This window comes from Talpa occidentalis, unplaced genomic scaffold (genome assembly GCF_014898055.3).
Source record: "Talpa occidentalis isolate TD23 unplaced genomic scaffold, MPIMG_talOcc4v2.1 talOcc4.2, whole genome shotgun sequence".
NCBI lineage: Eukaryota > Metazoa > Chordata > Mammalia > Eulipotyphla > Talpidae > Talpa > Talpa occidentalis.
In genome coordinates this window covers 77,751,247-77,771,414 of record NW_023602073.1, presented here as the reverse complement: position 1 = coordinate 77,771,414, position 20,168 = coordinate 77,751,247, and the positions used below count along the sequence as shown (strand labels likewise).

The following is a 20,168-nucleotide window of genomic DNA, read 5'->3' as shown; positions in this document are numbered from 1 at the left end:
GCCTCCCTGGTGTTGCAAAGGGTTAAGTGTCAGTACTATGAAGCAATTCCCAGCTACTGCAGCTGTTTGATCCCCACCCAGGGAGCTAACTCACATGGCACAACAGGCCTCTTTTGTCTCTCCTGCTGCTCCCCTCAGCAGTGTATTTCAGTCAATCTGCCTGTTTTGCTCCCCACTCTTTCTCTGGTGAATCCTCTCACGCCCTGCACCTGTGGCCTGTACCCCAATTCTTGTATGCATAAATAAATAAATCTTTAAAAAAATAGAATTGGTAGTTCTGAAACGAGGTAATGAAACCAGGGGGTCTTTTCTGCCCATTTTTCATAGCACACATCTTTGCTCCAATCAATAGAGGTCCTTTTGAAGTATATGACTTTTAGAATGGGTAAAAATTACATCATTATAATTTTAATCTAAATCTGTTAAAAGAATGCTACAAACTATAAAAATGAGCCCTGGAGGCATAGTCTTTACTTCTAAAAACTGCAAAAGCACATTTTAGTGGTTCTTTATGTTGAAACTAACATAGAAAATAGTTTTAAGAAATCTATCTCATGACATCCATCACATATATATTTCTTTAATTATTTTGCCCATAAAGATACAACTTAGAATAATGAACTGACTTTTAAAGAATATAAACAAATTTTAGAAGTTAAAAAAAATCTTCTCTGGAATGAAATTAGTGTTTTTAAGTATTATTTATCATTATGTATCATTATTGTAGATTTTAGTTGAAATATTCATTTGGATTCCATTATGAATTTTTAAAAGAGAAATCAGAAATGAAAGCTATTTAGAAAATGTGAACACCATGCTATTTCAAATGTTAAGTACTTTTAAAACCACAAGTGGATTTTCTTTTCAAGAAAACCACTAGAGATAAATTGCTGTGCTAAAATTATTTGCAGTTCATGTCTTCCCATCTCTCAGAAAAAATAATTTCTTATTGTAATTCAAGTAAGTATATTTTCAATAAAAATAACAGATCTCTAAGTATAGGTAAACACTATTTAAAGTTAACATTGATTTGTGTAAAACATTTTAAAGCACTTTCACACAAATGTGAACAAAAAATATAGCTTATAAAATACACAAAATATTTGACTATGCTGAATCAAACCAGACAAATAAAATCCTCCAATGTAATAAATATTTTATATTTAATATTAGAAAACTCTTCATTATAAAACTCTAAAGATGACCATAAGTCACTCTTAAGAAATGGGTGCCTGGATTGGCATCAAGAGTTGCAGAAGACTGCAGGACCACTGCAGGGGTTTTGGAGATAGTTTCCTGAGAGGTCATTATGCTCTGGGTTCTTCACTTAGTCACATGGATTTTGCATACATTGTCTTCAGGCCCACTGGTTGCCAGGAAAGGGAAAGTGGGTGGAGCATTTCCTGGTGAGTCAGAACAGGGAGAACTTGCAGCTGAGCTTCTGTCAAAGTCCTCAGAGGAAATGGGAAAATAAGCCAGGACCCATCTCTCATAAATAAAAGAAGCATCTTCTATGGCTTGCCCTGAACACACAGAACCCCAGGAAAGAGTAAAATGCTGATGGGTTGTTGTAAGTTTGCACACTGTCCCATTCCACTATTAAATTTGAGGGAACCCAATGAGAGTGGAGGACACAGAATATCGCCAAATGTTTAGGGGTTGGGTAGGACCATATGACTTGGCAGCCCTCCAACTCTGATGGTCCTCCACCTCTTCCAGTACCAGTAGCAGGAGTTCACAGTTCTTTCCTCAGAATGTTTTAAGGATTTCTTGAGATCACTTGTTGCTCCAATCCATTCTGTCATCCTCAGTTTGGAGTCAAGGCTGTAGCAGACAGCTACTTCTCACCTCTCAGATACAGATCCTTTTGAGAGGCAACCTCAGTGGACCCCAGCACAGGCTGGAGGGCATATTCATGAAATCCAGGACGATAGTGAGCAATGTCACCCATATCCTTGCACTTGTCATTCTGAACTGCTTCATAACTTTTATATTTGAAGCTCTGCCAAAAGATTTTCACTTCACACTCCCTTTTCTCGGTATGCTCCTCTTTGGTCGAGTCACATGGTGTTTGGTGTCAGTCACTGAAAAATGTCTTGCAGCATTTCTCAGGTGAGAGCATTGTGGTCCTGGAAGAAGTAATTTTAGGCATGCAGAGCATGTGCTGTTTTTCATGGTAGACTGGGGGTGAGGGGGGAGCCTCCACCAGGGTGCCACCGCTTAGGAAAGCAAGGATCACCCCCTGGCAGTGACTGCTGTGGGCTACCACTTGGAGTTATGGGCCACCACTTGAGCCCCACTCAGGCACATAAAACTGTCTTTAAAACTGCTAGCTGTCAGAAATTGGAAAGTGCTTCATTTTATATTAACTATATGTCAGACAGAAAAAATATAAAACCAACCATCCATCCAGAAAATCATTTTTAATCAAGACTTTCCTTAGATTTCTATTTCAAGTTTTTCAACTCATCTATATTAAATTCTACAAAATAATAAATACAGGTAAATATAATTTAATTTATAAATTATACTATTTATCAATTTACATTTGTAGTATAGTTAAATTTTTTTCAAAATGCTGAATTTTAATTGAGATGTTTGTTTACATTGTTTTGTATTAAATACATCCACATCATTTTACTGATTGAAATCTTTTGTGCAGTTAATGTGTAAACACTTTCTTACGGATTGGTAAGTAGTTTCAATAACATTTGTTTTTGTCATTATATAATAGGTATTTTTCCTGATAATAAAACTTCAATATTTCTAAAATAAAATTTTAGGCCTTACCTAATGGTATGGGTATTGTATGGGAAAGATGCTTAATTTCAAGTTATCATACAAGAAGAATTTAAAAAATATGTGTTTTACTTAACCATTATATAGATTTGAAAATATGTTATCCTTTTAATTTTACTTGTATGGTCAGTTATAAATGTCAAAAGAATTATCACAATAAAATAGTACATTTTTATGTTCATAACTTTTTTTGGGAGGAGTATTTCTGAATATTTTTTCCATTGGGATTACTACTCTACATTCTTATTATTCAAGAGATTTTCTCTTTGTTTATTGGTAATATTTTAAAAATAAATCCAAAACAATGTTTTAGTGAGAAATAGGAAACACCAACCAGAATATGACAGCTCTCCAAAGAGGCCATTTTGTATGTCAAGTAAATCAACGCAGATTAATTATATTTTCAAAACAGATAAATAAAACAGCAGATTAACAAATGTGAGTACAACAGTTTTGAAAATAAAAGTTTATTTTAATGACTGAGTCAGAAGATTTCATTAACAAAATGTATATTTAATTGTGTATTTTGAACAATATTGTGCACAAAATGGAAAAATAGAAAAACTCATTACTAGTCTACAGATGTTTTGTGTAATTTTTAAACTGTACCCAAAAATTGATGATGCTTTTTTCTCTATAAACCATCTGGTCATATTTTTATTAAGACATCTGTCTGTTCTTTGTAGAAAAATTTAGTGAAATCTGAATAAATTTAACTTAAATGCAAACTGTAGAAAATGAGTTTGTAGTTATTCAAAGAAAAAACATTAAAATGAAATAGACAATGACAGCGTATCTAAAAAGTTGACATAAAAATTTCAGAAACAACACAAAGAAATATAAATTTTACTCTGCCTCTGCAAAACCAAAGGTGCTGAATCATACTGGTTTACAATTTTAATTTCAAGTTTTCGTAAACAATTCAGTTAGTTGATAACTCCTAAAACTTTGAGTGAACTACCTGAAGTAAGAAACTTTTAAAATGTTGTGGTTTATATTCAGAGGAAATATTATTATATACTGTTTTAAAAAAATGCACATTTAGCTGGTAGATCTCTTTTCTCTCCTGTTTCCTAGAAGGCACTGGATGCTGAAGCTGTCATTGGTGAAATTCCTAGTCTGACCTCTGTTGCCACTGATCATGCTTTTCTCCAGACTGACACTTTGGCCTTTTCAGTCTTGGGGCTCTTCAAAATTCATGTTAAAATCTTACCCCCAATTTAATGGTATTAGGAAGTGGGGCCCTTGGGAGCTAATTTTACAATGAGATGAGATGATAATGGTGGGATTTTTGCTTTATGTGTCACAGGTCAGCTTGCTTCCAGTCTCTGTCTCTTCAATGTGAGCATGCTCAGAGAGCCCTCATCAGAACCTGACATGCTGGCACCTTCATCTCCAATTTCCAGTCTCCAGACTCTGAGAAATAGGTCTGTTCTTCACCAATTTAGAGTACTTTGTTATAGCAGTTTGCACTGACCAAGCCAGAATTTGGTACTGGGAATGAGGTGCTCCTGTAAAAAATATGTGAATATACAGAAGTGACGAGAACTGTGGAGAAAGCCTTCATGTTTTAGGGAAGTGATCATAAACAGAATATTGGTAGAAACATGGATGGCAAAGTCCATTCTGATGAAGTCTCAGAAAGCATGAGGAACATGCTACTGGAAACTAGTGAAAAGGCAACCTTTATTATACAGTGATAAAGAATTAGCTGAATTGTGTTTAAGTTCTAGTGTTTATGGAAAGTAGAACTTGTGAGCAAAGAAACAATATTTAACTGAAGAGATTTTTAAGTAAAGTATTGAAAGTGCAACTTGATTGCTCCTGACTATTTATGTTAAAATGCAATAAGAGAGAAATGACTTAAATATGGAATTGCTAAATAAAAAGGGAACAGAACTTTGAAAAATTCACAGTCTACCCATAGTTTAAATAGATGAGACCACTAAGGATCTGGACAAGTGATTTTGATAAGATCAGTATGCATCAGCCATATAAATAGCAGCCAGGCACTATTCTACAAGACAGTGGAAGAATGTCCCTGGAGGGCATTCAAAGATCTTTAAGATAAGCCTCTCCCAATGCTGGCCCAGCATACAGGAGCCTATGGGGCAAGGCTACTCCACCGAGGTTTCAAAAAGTTGGGCTTGTAAAACCCCAGGGCTCTTTGCAGATTCTGAGTCCTTGTAAAAGACTTTAACAAGAGAGGTTAAAAAGCTAGTGCCATGAAAGGCAGAAAATATCTGGGTATTTGAAAGGATCAGCTGAGAGCTAACTCTGCTACTTAATTCGTTCTCTGGAAGAAAGTTAGGTCAGTCTAAGACAACCAGATCAGTGCAAGAATAACTCATTCCATATCATCTTGGTAAGTTGCCTTCAGAGTTCTCTCTATGACTGAAGGTGTTATAGGACAGGGAGAGGGTCAGCCCAAGCCCCGCAAACCTGCCTATTCTAAATGGGTTCTGCCATCCGCCGCATCAACACAAAACATATAAGACTTTAATGGGAAGGAACTTTAATAAAACTAGGAAACGATACAGGTAAGGCAAAGAGTCTAGTTTCTAAATGAAGCACCCAAAGTTACCTGTCCCCTCGTGGGTAAAAGTCCATCCATATGGGATTGGCCCAGAGCAAAGTCCCAAAGCCTGCCACAAGTCTAAAGCATCTTCCAGTGGGGACCCACAGCAAAGGGTCAGAAATAACCAGACAAGCCCGGAAGGAAAAGAGCAAAATCAACATCAAGATAAAAACTGCCATTGTCACCTCCCCACGGGTCTCACCCACATCTGTGTCACCCAGTCCACGACCAAAAGACAAGCACAGTTTCTTCACATGTCTCTAGGCTCCATGCACCTCCTCCAGGTCTCCTGGCTCCATCCTGCTTCCCTCCTCAGTCTCTTCTGCAGCTTCTCCTCTTCCTGCTCAGCTCCACCCTTCCTTGGGTGGGGCAGGGAACCTCCCCCTTTCCTGGGGACCACCCTGTTACAAAGGGAGTGAGAAGGAAGCAGATAGCTTACATGTTTTTTTATTATTGACTAATATATCCCACAATAATTCTATGCACTAAGAACTTTTTTTAAAGATTTATTTTTATTTATGCATACAAGAACTGGGTGCAGGCAACAGGTGCGAGAGGGTGAGAGGATTTGCCAAAGACATTGTAGGGAGCAAAACAGGCAGATTGACCAAAATACACTGCTGAGGGGAGCAGCGGGCAAGACAGGAGAGGTCTGCCTTGTTGTACGGGCTAGCTCCCTGGCTGGGGATGGGGATTGAACTCATGCTGCAGTAGCTGCAGATAGCTTGACAGTGCTGACTTTAACCCCTGTGCCACCAGGGAGGCCCTGCTCTAACTTCTTAAGTTTATGCATAGTAAGGGGATATGATGGTAGATACAAAAATAACTTATCTCTTTGAATGTTAGAAAACCCTCCATTCTCTGAAGTAAATACCCTACATTGAATTCATTCTGTTAGGATAGGGGATGCTTGTGAGTCAGTGTTAGGAGAGTGGATGCTTGTGGCTTCAGCTTTTACACCACTTGAAGAATAACAGCCACCACACCAAACATGAAAGCAAGCAAGTATGGATTTATTGAAGCAAGGGGAAAGAACTTCTGACAGCAGGAGGGATCCAAGGGAGGATGCCCGTTTACTCCAGCCCTGTCTCTTCCATATACTGTCAGACTGCTGTTGCCCAATGCCAGACTATTCCCATAGGTGGTTGGGAAGTTTCATGGTGGTTGTTTTTCTGTTCCCTAATTATCCTGTAACCGATCTTACTCTAGGTAGTGGCTGGTTCAGCAACATTTCAGTAAATCACTTCAATTTTTCTGGGAGCTGTTTTGTTCCTTCTGTTCCCATATTGTTTAAAATCACTGTCCGGTGTCTCAGCCTTTCCTGTTTCCCAAGTTCTCCTGGTCTTAGTTCCTCTCACTTCTCCTGGTGGTCTGCAGGAAAAGGGGAGGTTCCAGGTTTCCTAACCCATCCAAGGGAAGGTGGAGGTAAGCAGGGAGGAGAAAAATCCAGAGAGGAGACTGGAAAGGGAAGGAAGCAGAATGGAGTGCAAAAAAGAATACCTGGAGGAGGTGCATGGAGCAGAGAGACACGTGAAGAAACTGCACTTGCTTCTTGGCCCTGGACTGGTTGAAACAGATGTGGATGAGAGACCCATGGGGATGTTAACAATGGCAGCTTTTATCTTGGTTTCGATTTTGCTCTTATCCTCCCAGACTTGTCTGACTATTTTTGACCCTTTTCTATGGATCCCTCCCCAGAAGGTGCTTTAGACTTGTGGCAGACTATTGGGCCTGGCTTTGGGCCAATCCCTTCTGGATGGACTTTTACCCATGAGGGGATGAGAAATTTTGGGTGCTTAATTTGAAAACTTCATTCTTTGCCTTTTCTGTATTGCACACTAATTGCATTAAAGTTTCATTCCATTCAAGGTATATATGTTTTGTCTTGATGCGCGGACGGCAGAACCTATATAGAGCAGGCAGGTTTGGGGCTCTCCCTGTCCTGTAACATTTGGAATTCTTAAAAACATTTAAAATTATACTTTCTATATAAAATGGCATATTCCTAAGTTTCAGATTCATAATACCAAACATGATTCATGAATGCTTTTTGAAATTGAGCCACTTGCTATTTCTATATAAACTCACCTTCCTTAGGTATCACTTTATCAAAGGTACACTTTGCTGTTTAAAATATTAGCTTAATGATGGAGGGTAAAACTTGCTACTATACAGAGACTGCTATACTGCTAAGCTTTTTGTCCTTTGGTGTTTGATTGAAAGAAAGTATACCTTTGAAAACCAAATTATCTTCTTTTTCTGACAACTTAGGAATCATCTGCATTGGAGCAGTTTGGGGAATATTTTTGGATGATGAATGAATTCATAACTAGGTATGAGTAAAGAAAAACTATCTGGAATTATTTCCATTAATTAATCTGTGAATTTTTAAAAGTTAACCTTTAAAAGGTACACTCTAGAAGCTGGAAAATGATATGAGGAATATTGACTACTTAATCTTATAATGGTTGGTTTATATTTTATTTTTAGATGAGGAATAAAAAATAATAGAAATGAAGTGATATTTCAATAGCTGATATTGTAGCAAGGGGCTACATTGCCATTTCATTCACTGACTAGATTAGTAAGGACTTTTGGTTGACATCTTACTGTTGAGTGGATATAAGCCAATATAAAGCTATGAATATAATAATAGCTTATAATAAAAGCAGAAGCACAGGTTTTAATTAGTTATTAAATCTTTAATTATTTAATCAGTATTTTATGACTAAACTGATATTTAAGGCTAAAAGCCTCAGGCTTTCAAAATGTAGATGTTATAGAAATACAAATAACCTTTAAATAACTCAAAGTTTTTAATAGTTAATCAAATTTGATTTCAAATATGAAATTTATAGAGTACTTAGTAGGCACTTCACAAATATTTTTAAATGAGCGGGTGGTTTTATACAGTAGTACATTCCAATAGGTACTATTAAGTGGAATAAAATCATTTTAAGAATTAAGAAATTTACAATATTTCTGATCACTATATCCATTACTACCCATCACTTCCTATAATACCCCTCCTCCCACAATATAAATACACTTTCCAACATAAGCACATAAACCATTGTACCTGATTAAAGGATGCTTTAATGAGGCATACAGCTAACTGAAAACCACTGCTTGTTTCAATTGATCTCATTTCCAGAGAAAGGATGCAGTTAGATATATTGGTCACTGAGTTTTCCTTATGTTTTGGAAGAGATGGCAGACAGGTATGGAAACAATAGACATGCAATTATGGTATGAAGTATATATTGGGAGAGCCAACAAGCTATGTGTGAGAGGGATAAGTCAAATTACATTAAAGTGATTGAAAACCTTGGTTGTTGAGAATTCATAAAAAATTAATGAAATGATGACAACTTAATATACAGTAAAATATTAACATTTTAAGGTTGATTTTACTATAGAGAGAAAACAAAAAACTCCCCCAAAAGAAATAATTTGCTTCAAGTTAGTCAAGGAAGGAATTGAGCATTATGCATTGTTGAATCACTCATGTCTAAAACTGTCTGATGTAGTGAATGTTCCATACTGGTGACCTGAATCGACTATTAACTTCTTAGAGGAAAGCTGCATAGTAGGTAAAAAAAAAAAAAAAAAAAAAAAAAAGAACAGAGACTGGCTTCCTGGATTTGAATTTGTGTGCTACCACTTACTACCTATGTGACCTGAGAAAGGAAATGATAATATAGTCAAGATTAAATAGAATGAACATAGGTAAAGTGCTCAAAACTGTGCTGGCATATTAGGAACTTAATTAGACTTGTATGTCTTTTATTTTTGCAAGTTAAGGGCAGTTTTTATAAGACACTAGGGAACTTGGCAAAGAAGTAGTAGGAAATTGATTTATTTTCTTTAATTTTTTTTTTAAAGATTTATTTATTTATATAAGCACTGGGTACAGACAGAAGCGCAGGAGGGTGAGAGAATTCACCAGAGCCAGAGTGGGGAGCAGAACAGGCAGACTGATGAAATACACTGCTAAGGGGAGCAGCGGGCACAGCAGGAGAGGTCTGCGAGCCATGTGGGACCCTCCCCTGGCAGCCGGGGATCGAACTGGTGCTGTGCACCACCAGGGGAGGCCCTATTTTCTTTAAATTTTTTTTTTTTTTGATTTTGCAATGAACATTTATTTCATAGAAAATGCAAAGTAGAAACATAGAGCTTCCATATGATCCAGCAATTCCACTCCTAGGTATTTACCCAAAGGACACAGAAACATCAATTCCAAAGAGCACCTGCACCCCTATGTTTATAGCAGCACTGTTTACAATAGCTAAGCTTTGGAAACAACCCAAATGCCCAAAAGTAGATGACTGGATCAAGAAGATGTGGTACATATATACCATGGAATATTACTCAGCATTCAAAAAAGATAAACACATGCAATTTGCAGCAACATGGATGGCGCTGGAAGGGATCATGCTCAGCGAAATAAGCCAAAAAGAAAAAGAAAAATACCGGATGGTCTCACTCATAGCAGGAATCTAGAAAACTTAAATAAGGGACCAGGAAAATGAATATAAGAAAGTGAAAATCAAAATCAACAAAAAACTATGAACCAGAGACACTTTTTGGGGGGTGGGGGGCGGGAGGGGAAGGATTGGGGTCAGAATGGGGCGTTTGCAATTGTATGGGGGAATATAAAAATAAAATTTAAGATTAAAAAAAAAAATAGAAATCCAAATTGTTTCTACCCTATCACATTGACTATTGACTGGTTCAAATTACCCTGCTATGACAGTAATTCTACTAGAAACTGTGGACATTCTTGATATTCCTTACAATTGTGAGATAGGGAGTCTGACTTAATACTGACAGTAACTTACAATAAACATTTTTTTTTTCATTGTAAAAAAAAAAAAAAAAAAAGAAAATGCAAAGTAGAGAATAAATGATAGGAAGACACAGGTAATAATAATACAAGGCAAACTGTGCTCTGGTGAAGGTATAAACAAATCTCAAGTACCAAGGACAGGGAATTTAAACCAGATGAGAGGACAAACTTCACTGAGACAATGCATGTATTGTAATGGTATTGAATGGTTCAAAGAATTTATAAAGATTGTTACAGAACTAGGCTAAGGCAGAGATTGCTACAGAACTAGGCTAAGGCAGAGATCAAGAAAAGAAAGTTATGGAAAAGATGCTTCCTTATAACCAGTATCCTCAATATGTAAACACCAGATAATTGGACACATGCCACTTCCTTGGCCATTACATGATTGGATACACAAAACCGTGATGATGGACACTGCTGACCTTGCATATTTCTTTTCTGTCTTTGGGACATTTATTGCCATATAATAATATACTTCTTAACTCCAGTGTTCATGAAAATAGCTAAATATTCTTAGACTGTACACCATACAATATTAAATGGGAGCATCCTGGCCACACTTACTGCACAAGTTCATGATTCAGCTCTCAGGGCATAGGGAAAGGGAAGAAATTATACCCTTTATCTATTCTGTAGGAGATACCAAGGGCAGATTTTACCTATCTGGGATTCTCTCAAAATAGATAGTGATTTCAGGTGCCAGGCATCCAAATTGACAATTATCTATTTAGTCATGTTGTTTAAAACATTGAAAAATTCAGGATTTTCTGTGTTTTTGCTCGGTAATAATTATTCTTTGCTATCTGATATTCCTAGTGCATTTCTAGTTGTTTATTTATAATATTGTTGATTTAAACTTGTCCTTCAGATTTTGAAGATATTATTCCATTATCATCTGTCATCAAGCATGATGCTAGTTCTTTTATCACAGTTTCTCTATTCAAGGTGACTTGTTTTTTCTCCCTAAGTATTCTTTGTATATCCTTGAAAATAAATAATAGAACGAGAAAATGTTTTTGATTCAATATGATCAACATTATTTGTCCTAGCACATAGATATATTTTCTCTCTTTAAATTTGTTACACATTCTCCATGGGAATGTGTAGTCTTTGTTGAGAAGCCTTGTTCTTTTACCCTGGAATTTTGTGAAATATTCCAAATCAGCGTTTAATTTACCACATTCAAAAATTATCTTGGACCCATGCAGGATACTTTTTATATTTCTTTTTTCTAATTCCTATAAAAATCTCAATAGGATTTTGTGTATAAATAAAAAGACCCTAAGATTCATATGGAACTACAAAGGATCTCAAATACCCAATACAATATTGAGAAAGAAGAACAAAGCTGGAGGCATCACATTTTCTGATTTCAAAATATATTAAAGCTACATTAATTAAGACAGTGCAGTTTCAATATAAAGATAGACAAAGAGATAACTGGAACATATAGAAGTTAAAATAATAAGCCCATATATCGACTAATCTTCAATATGGGTGTCAAAAATACAAATGGGAAAAAGATAGTCTCGAAAACAAATAATACTGGAAAATTGGCTATCTACATGCAAAAGAAATGAAATTGAACACTTTTATTATACACAAAATCAACTCAAAATGGATTGAATTTTTAAAGTAAGAGCCCAGTATAAAATGTCTAGAAAGCTGTATGGGAATTCTTCATCACATTGATCGTGACAATGATTTTTTGGATATGACACCAAAAGCACAGATAACAAAGCAAAAGGAAACAAGATTGCAGCAATCTAAAAAGTTTCTGCACAGCAAAGGAAGGAGCTAACAGAATGAACAGAAAACCTATGGAACTGCGAAATAAATTTGATAAGGAATTAGCATTCAATTATATAATAAACTCCTACAACTCATTAACAAATACCAAATAACCATATCTTAAACTGGTAAAGGGCTTGAATAGGTTTTTCTTCAAAGATAACACTCAAATAGCAAGAAGTGTATGAGAAGATGCTCAACATCACAATAATTGTAATCACAATCATCAGAGAAGTCCAAATCAAGACCACAAAGAGATGTCACCTCACAACTATTAGGATGGTAGTTCTGGGGGAAAAAAAACCAAACACAAAACCCTCAAATCAAAATACTACAAACTTTGGTGAGAATGTGGAGCAATAGCAATCCTTACACACTGTTAGAGGGAATGTAAAATAGTGTAGTTTCTATGAAAATAGTATGGTGGTTCCTCAAGAAATTAAAAATAGAACTATCATGTAATTGAGCAATTATATTTATGCATATTTGTCCACATAATAATTGAAATCCAGATCTTAAAAGACATATTTGCACTTGCATGTTCAATACAGCATTATTTAAAATAGCCATAAAATGGAAACAAACCATAATGGTTTCCCATTTGACATTTCCTACCTTTTCATCCTCTCCTCTCACCTCCCCCCCTGCCCCCCACATACAGTTTCCAGGGAAGAAACTATAGGGAACTACCAGAATTTATTCTCTAATTGAGTCCTCCACTGCCTGTGGGCAATAGGTTTGGCTTCTGCCTGTGGAGTTCCACTCTGCTTGTGATCTATGATATTCTCTTTCTTATTGCCTGCTCTTGCTCAGTTGCTTTCCACAATTGCATAAACCAATTCATTATAATAAATGTATTTATGTTATCTTTTACTGGATCTGCTTCTCTAGTTGATTCTGACTCTTAAAATTATGGTTCCTTTAAAAATTTATAATAATGTCATAAGATGAAACAACTTATGTGCTAAAATTTAAGTTCTGCAAAAACTTAAACTATAAAGTGATCACTTTGAAGCAGAATTTCAAAGGCAACTCCATCTGCCTACTAGAAGGAGCTGCAATTTTTAAAAGTAAATTTGAAGTAATAGTATTACATATATTTTTAGAATTATAGAGTTGGTGGCAGCATGTTGGTGATATAATCCACTGATGTTCAAATTATGCTCTGGGAAGCCTAACAGTAGAAGGGGACCACAAATGCTACTGAAAGGAAGGAGCTGAAAGGCTTGAGCTGAGAGGGATCTGGGCCACCTCTCTACTATCGCACAAATCTTTCTTTTTTACCTAATTTTCATGTTGGCTTTCTGTATTTGACTTTGTTTGATGAAAGAGTTGGTTTGAAAAACATTGGTGTAATTAACACCATTTAAAAAATATTTATGAGCAACAAGACATCAAAATCAAATAAATGACTATACCAGTTGTCACATCTAATATAGGAGTAATCAGAACTTGTGTCTCCTGATTCTTAATTAAAACAGCAGGTCATTCATTCCCAATACTGCTATATATTTTAAGAATAAATTCCTTGTTTCAGGAGTTTATATATTCATATAGATAGACATAGATAAACACAAACATATACATATTATAGATTTTTAAATTATATTGCAAAAACAAAACCACACAAATACAAAATAATATATGAATAATACCATACAATAATGTAAGAAATAAATACCATTAATTTTCAGGAAAAGAAAATTAGTTTGGGTTATAAGGCTTATTGAACCAAATTGAATTTGTAGTGAAGTCTTAAAGTTTTTCAACATTTTAATATGCAGTAATTAAGAGGCAGGGAATCATACAAAGAGAGTACCATAAAACCATAGTAGAAGAAATCTCTCATATTGTCCTTTTAGCAAGGATTACTTTTGTTCTTTTTATGTCCAAACATGATTCTTGTTGTAAAATATACATTGGCAATGACTGCAAAAGAGAAAAAATCCTACCATAAGAAGCATACATTCTAAAGCTATAACTGGCTTGGGTTGAAGGGTTGGAATTAAGGAACTAAAGAAGTAAAGATAGAAAAATGGGTAGGAATTAGATTGTGAAGCATCTGAATGCTAGGTTGAAAAATTAACCTAATAATGAGGTGGAGGCAGAGACCAGTTGAATGAAATTACTCTCTTTGTAAAGGGGAATGGTCAGGGAAATGACCAGTAAACAAATTAGGTCAAGTAGCATATTAATTTTTTGCTACTGTAACAAATTACCATAAAATTAGTGGTTTCAAGCTTTACAAATTGATTATCTTATAGTTCTATAGGTCAGGAGTTTGACGTGATTCTCAGCGAGCTGAAATCAAGGTGTTGGCAGGGTTGCACTCCTTTTAGGGGGCTCTGGAGAAGAACATGCTTTCTTGTCTTTGCTAGCTTCTAGAGGTCATCACATAAGAAGATTTTTTCCCCCGGGGCATTCTCTGCTCCACACATTTGGATTCCCTGCAATTTCCCATCAGATGCCTCATCTCGGCATCATAGAACACCTAAGGCAGTAAGTCAGAGTTGAGAAGTGAGAGCCTGCTGCAAGTCACTGTCAGGTCACACCTGTGGGAGGCTAGTAGACACCTGCATGAAATAGGTTGCCATCGCAGTTGCTAAATTAATAGGTGGGGCAAGAGGATTTGCTTTTGAAGATTTTTTAAAGGTGTGCAATACAATCCACACTTTGCACCATTCAGACTCACTTTGTCCTTCATTAGGTACAATCTATGATATAGAGTCTCATTCCAGGTGATAGCTAGCAACAATATTTGCAAATACTTAATGAAAAATCAGTAAAAAAGCTGCAATACCCACTGCTGTATCTGGTGCTGAGGCTGATCTAACTGCTTTTAATCATCTGCCTCTTCCACCAGTGATGCTGGATACCCCATACTTGCCCTTATGTGGAAACCTAGCCCTTCATCACTAAATATTCTGTTCTTTTAGATGGCTGTTGTGCTATGATTTTTTTAATAACACTCTTAACCATTATTTCTGTCCACAGAAACACCAAGGGTCACTATATGCAGGTCCTGGGTGATGTAGATAGATAGATAGATAGATAGATAGATAGATAGATAGATAGATAGATAGATAGATAGATAGATAGATAGATAGATAGATAGATAGAGATAGATTCCTCCTTTTCCCCATTTGTAGCCACAACTGTGGGTCCTTGTGGAAATTAAAATTGATTAGGAGTCTAATTAACAATTCTACTATTTTTCTATTTTTTTTTTTAAGATTTATTTATTTTTATACAAGAGCTGAGGTTCAGGCCAGAGGCATGGGAGGGTGAAAGGATTCACCAGAGACAGCAGGGAGCAGAACAGGCAGATGACAGAAATACACTGCTGAGGGGAGCAGTGGGCGAGACAGGAGAGGTCTGCTTTGCCATATGGGATTCTCGCTGGCCGACGGGGATCGAACATGCACTGCGGAGGCTGCAGACAGCTTCACAGCATGGCGCTCAACCTACTGTGACACCGGGGAGTCCCAATTCTACTATTTTCCTATTGATAACAGTCAGGAATCTAGTAGATCCAAAAATCTGAGAATTAGGACAGAGCTAGTAGAAGATGAGGTGACAAGGATAGGAAAGACAAATTCAGCAGTTGGAACACTCGAAGTGAGGGTGAAAGGTCCTAATCCTCCTTCCACCTGATTCTGGACCATGAATTTTAGCAACTTGGGGCAGAGGACTATGTATTAGCATTTGGTTGAGAGTATACATCACCATGGAGGACAGCCTTAATTTTACTGTGGGTTTTCTCTAAGCTGTCACTTTAGCCAGCGAGACATTCTTTATTACATAGGCTGCTTCTGGGTGAAAAGTTATACAAGGAGACAAATAGACCCCGTGGGTAGCCATTTCATGCTGTGACTCTTTGACTTAAAATGAGTTTCTTAACTTGAGGCAATATGGTGTGTGATATCACGGCAATAAATTAGGCATTCTGTAACTCACAAATGAAGATATCGATAAGGGTATTAGTGGCAGTAAAGATACACTACAATCAGAATCATTTATATTTTAAAGAAATAGTCATTCCATGGAGAATGGAAGGGGTCTGAAGTAATCCACATGCCATAAAGTGACTGAGTTCCTTTAGGAATTCACTTCTAAAAGCTCAGTGTCAGTCTTTACTACTAGCAGACGGGGCTTCCACAGTGGCAGTACCTAGAGTAGACTCGGGGAGGACAATTGTTTGTTCCATGACTTGATACCTGTTACTGTTCTCCATCAGCACTGAGACAACTGAAGAGAAAGGCTGACTCTTAGACAAATGACAGCTATTCCCGCCTATCTAGTGCAGTGAATTTTTTATGTGTGATGGATGCTCGCTGATGAGCATTAACAGGAATACAAAGATCTGCATGCTCTGTATCCACCCCCTTAGGTCTATTCTCAGATGTTTTTCTAAGAATTCTGTGTGATATTTCTTCATGGAAATGTGTGCCGCCTTTTCAGGTAATTAATTTGTGCCTTCTGTATACAAATTCCAACTACAACTTTTCTTTTACAAAATAGCATCTTTGAGTACTTTTTATGATTTTGTGGCTAATGTTGGGAAGATCTAATCACTAGTCAATGGTGTCTATAGTCATATACTTGGTAACATTCCAGGAAATGTTTTGAATACTGAAAGTAGCTTTCTTCTGAAAGGCTATTTTCTACCTTTCTTCTAAAAGGTAAGGGTTGTGCTGTGTCTGTAAGATTTATTTGCAAGTACAATATATGCAGTCACCAATAGCCAAAGAGGCCTCCAAAGCACTATAACTTTATTAAGTGTAGGGTTCTAGTTTGTTAAGCAGTTTTTTTACTTTCTTTAGAATGTATGCCCTACACCTATAACCTTCACAGATGTATCCCTCTGTATTGTAATGGAATTTATTTCCAAACTTATAGAACACAGCTGTTTTATTGTACATTATCTAAGAGTTCTTCTAATTTGAGAAAAAAGATGGCATTTTGCGTTTTCTCTTAACAGTTTATTGAGAATATTGAATAGGGTCCAACAAATCCTGAATATTCCTCTTCCTCCCATGTACCGTTGCCCAAGAAAATGTTTTAAAGTCTTTTGTGGGAAATGATTATAAGAATATTTGCTGTAAGAATATTTCCCTCTCTGGTAGCACAGGGATTAAGTCTCAGTGCTATCAAGCTATTGCAAGCCAGTGCAGTAGGAGCTCGATCCCCAGCCAGGGAGCAACCCACATGGCGCAACAGACCTCTCCTGTCTCGCCCACTACTCCCCCCAGCAGTGTATTTCAGTAGATCTGCCTGTTCTGCTCCCCACTCTATCTCTGGTGAATCCTCTCACCCCCTGCACCTCTGGCCTATACCCAGTTCTTGCATGCATAAATAAATAAAAATAAATCTTTTTTTTTAAATAGAATATTTGCTATATCCATGCACAGGAGTTATTATACTGACATTGGCTAAGGGATCTAATCTCTCCTTAAATCATTAATTATTGGGCTTGTGGATAACTAATATCTAAACACTGAGTGTTGTACTGCCACTTTTCAGTGTTAAAACTGATATCTGCGTTTGGTTAATTAACTCTCCATTGTTTCTAAGTATGGTATTCCCCCCCACCCGCCCCAATTTATCTTAGTGATATATACTATAAGACTCTCAGTGTATGCCTGAAACCATGGATATTACCCCACACTATACATGCTATGCTTTTTCTGCTGGTGGGACAGAAGCGTGGGTACCCTGGGAACCCAATACTTTTAACTTGATGTGTGAAATTTAAGGGACACATTTAGTTCCCTTCATGTTTGCACTAATCTGTCCTCACAGCTTTGAGGTGAAAATCAAGGATTGTCTTTATGTCAATAAATTCCCTTCCATCTAGCTTTTTATACCATTACCAAAACTCTAATTTCAAGACCCAAAATACACAGTCCTGCCTTCCTGCCTCATCCCTCCCTGTAAGTATATTTTGAGTGGAATTAGGCATTGAATAATCAGAGACAATCTATACCTCCCAAATCATTAAATCAACATAAATTTATAGAAATATATGCATATTAGGAGTGGTTTCAGGATGACAATAAAGGTTTTAATGGTTTTGAGCTATCATAAAATATGGCACCAAACACAAAGTCTGAAAATACATGAATGCAAAATATAAATGAATGGAAATGAAGATGAAATCCTAAAGGATATAACTTATTAATCCTTTCCTCTTTTAACTTAAAAAATCAAAATACTAGCTTATTGCAAATAATTGATCAATACAGAGGACAGTTAATAAGAATGGTTAATAGTTTCACCTCATTTGCCCCCAATCTATTTTTTTGAATAATTATATTAGCAGATTGATGTATATCATATCTTACATTTCACTAAATTCAGGAAACATAGTGCATGCATACAAATATATACATTTGTTCATATTTCCCTTCACTATTTAGCAAAATAATAGGGTAATAAAGTTTTAGTTTCAACTTAAATACTACATATTTTACTAGGGTATTACCTATAGTTCACTTTATTAAAATAGACCCATGCTATGTGGTAATGAGATGTTTTAGATTACTTTTAGTTTGAATTTAAAAAATGATATATATCTTCAAATATATATACATGTATATGGGTGTCTGTGTATGTGTATGTGTGTATATATATATATATATATATATTCTCTAATGCACTGATGCTTTTATTTACAAAGGACACATTTCTAAAACTGAAGAAGGAGAAAGATGAATACTGGAGGATTTCAATCATATGTGAATTACATAGAAACAGGAAAAAGAACAGACAAAACTATACCAAATCAAACCCTAGAAATGTGACTGTAGAATGGAGGCTACCGGGGTGATAGGATCCCTGTGTAATGTGGTAGTCACAGAAGATTATGACTGCTTTGCTGGTGTTTATGGGGTAGTAATACACATATGAAGAGCTGTGAACCTCTAAATCATATACAATTTGTAAAACAATGTTACCTAAATAAAAGAAAAAATGGTACAATAAAAAAAAGGAAAAATATGGCCTACACATTTTACATTTTAGCTGAGTACTGACAAATCACTTTTCAAAAAGGGTTATTATAATTTGCATTTCTACCTGGATAATAATAGACAACAATGAAATAGTAATAATAAGTAATACAATTTTAAAATGAAACTATTTTTTGATGTTCCTGTCAGCTTAGTATATATCTCCCTACATTTTAGTGTATCAGTATTTTGATTTAGATTGAGCTGATATATTTGATGAAAATATGTTGAAGTAGGCAAGCAAATGTGATCATCAATGCAGACTTGAATGTAAGGAAGGATGCAATAGGGATTCATTAGCCCTAGAAAATCTTTTAAAAATGTCTTCTTGCCTCTTTGGGACAGACATCTTTCCCCTCCCTCAAGTGAAGGTAATGACACATGGCTGGGTGAGCAGAAAATAAGTTGAGTTTCAGATGTCATTTAACCTTGAACATGAATGCCCAATACAGGACCACACAATCTACACAGCCCTGGATGGCAGCCCTGGTTGCAAATAATTGGAGTGAAACCCGATGAATAATCACAACCTATAGAGGAGTGCTTAAGTACTTTATTTCTTGGGAAGGGTAATTCGAGGGACAATGCAACCTACATAGGCAACTAGAATAATATTTCAAGCAACCTGTATAATATTTTATAGTGATAGAGAGAGTCTAAGCATAAGCATTACATATTTTTTAAAAATGAGAATAATTGCCTACTAGAAATTTATATCTAAAAAGTGATTAACAACACACATATTTTATATCCAACCATAAAATTCATTAACGTTTTGCTTTCAGAGCTAAAGAAAGAGGAATATATCTTGTTAACAGATCTGGTACTTTTATATAAAGATACTTTTAAAGGTAGCAAAAATAGTACATTATTAATCAAAGGTAGCCATTTTTACAGTCTAATATTAGTATGTAAAAATCTCAAACATAAAAATAAATAGGTAGGGTAATTTGTTGCTCTTCTTTGCATAAAAATTCCTAGATCTGCAAACTCTCAAAGTGTTTAATGGAAGTATTTAAAATTGTGATATATGCCATTTCTTAACTATGTGTATCAAATATAATTTACAGATTATACTTATTTAAAAATGTGGCTCAATACATGTATTATTTTGTTCATTTTTTCCAATCTACAAACT

At 35.8% G+C, this 20,168-nt stretch overlaps 1 pseudogene; it reads right to left on the bottom strand.

Annotated features, from left to right (window-relative positions):
- Positions 1-1,599: 1,599 nt before the first annotated feature.
- The window catches only part of LOC119251448 (josephin-1-like), a 41,309-nt pseudogene continuing 22,740 nt past the window's right edge, over positions 1,600-20,168 (bottom strand).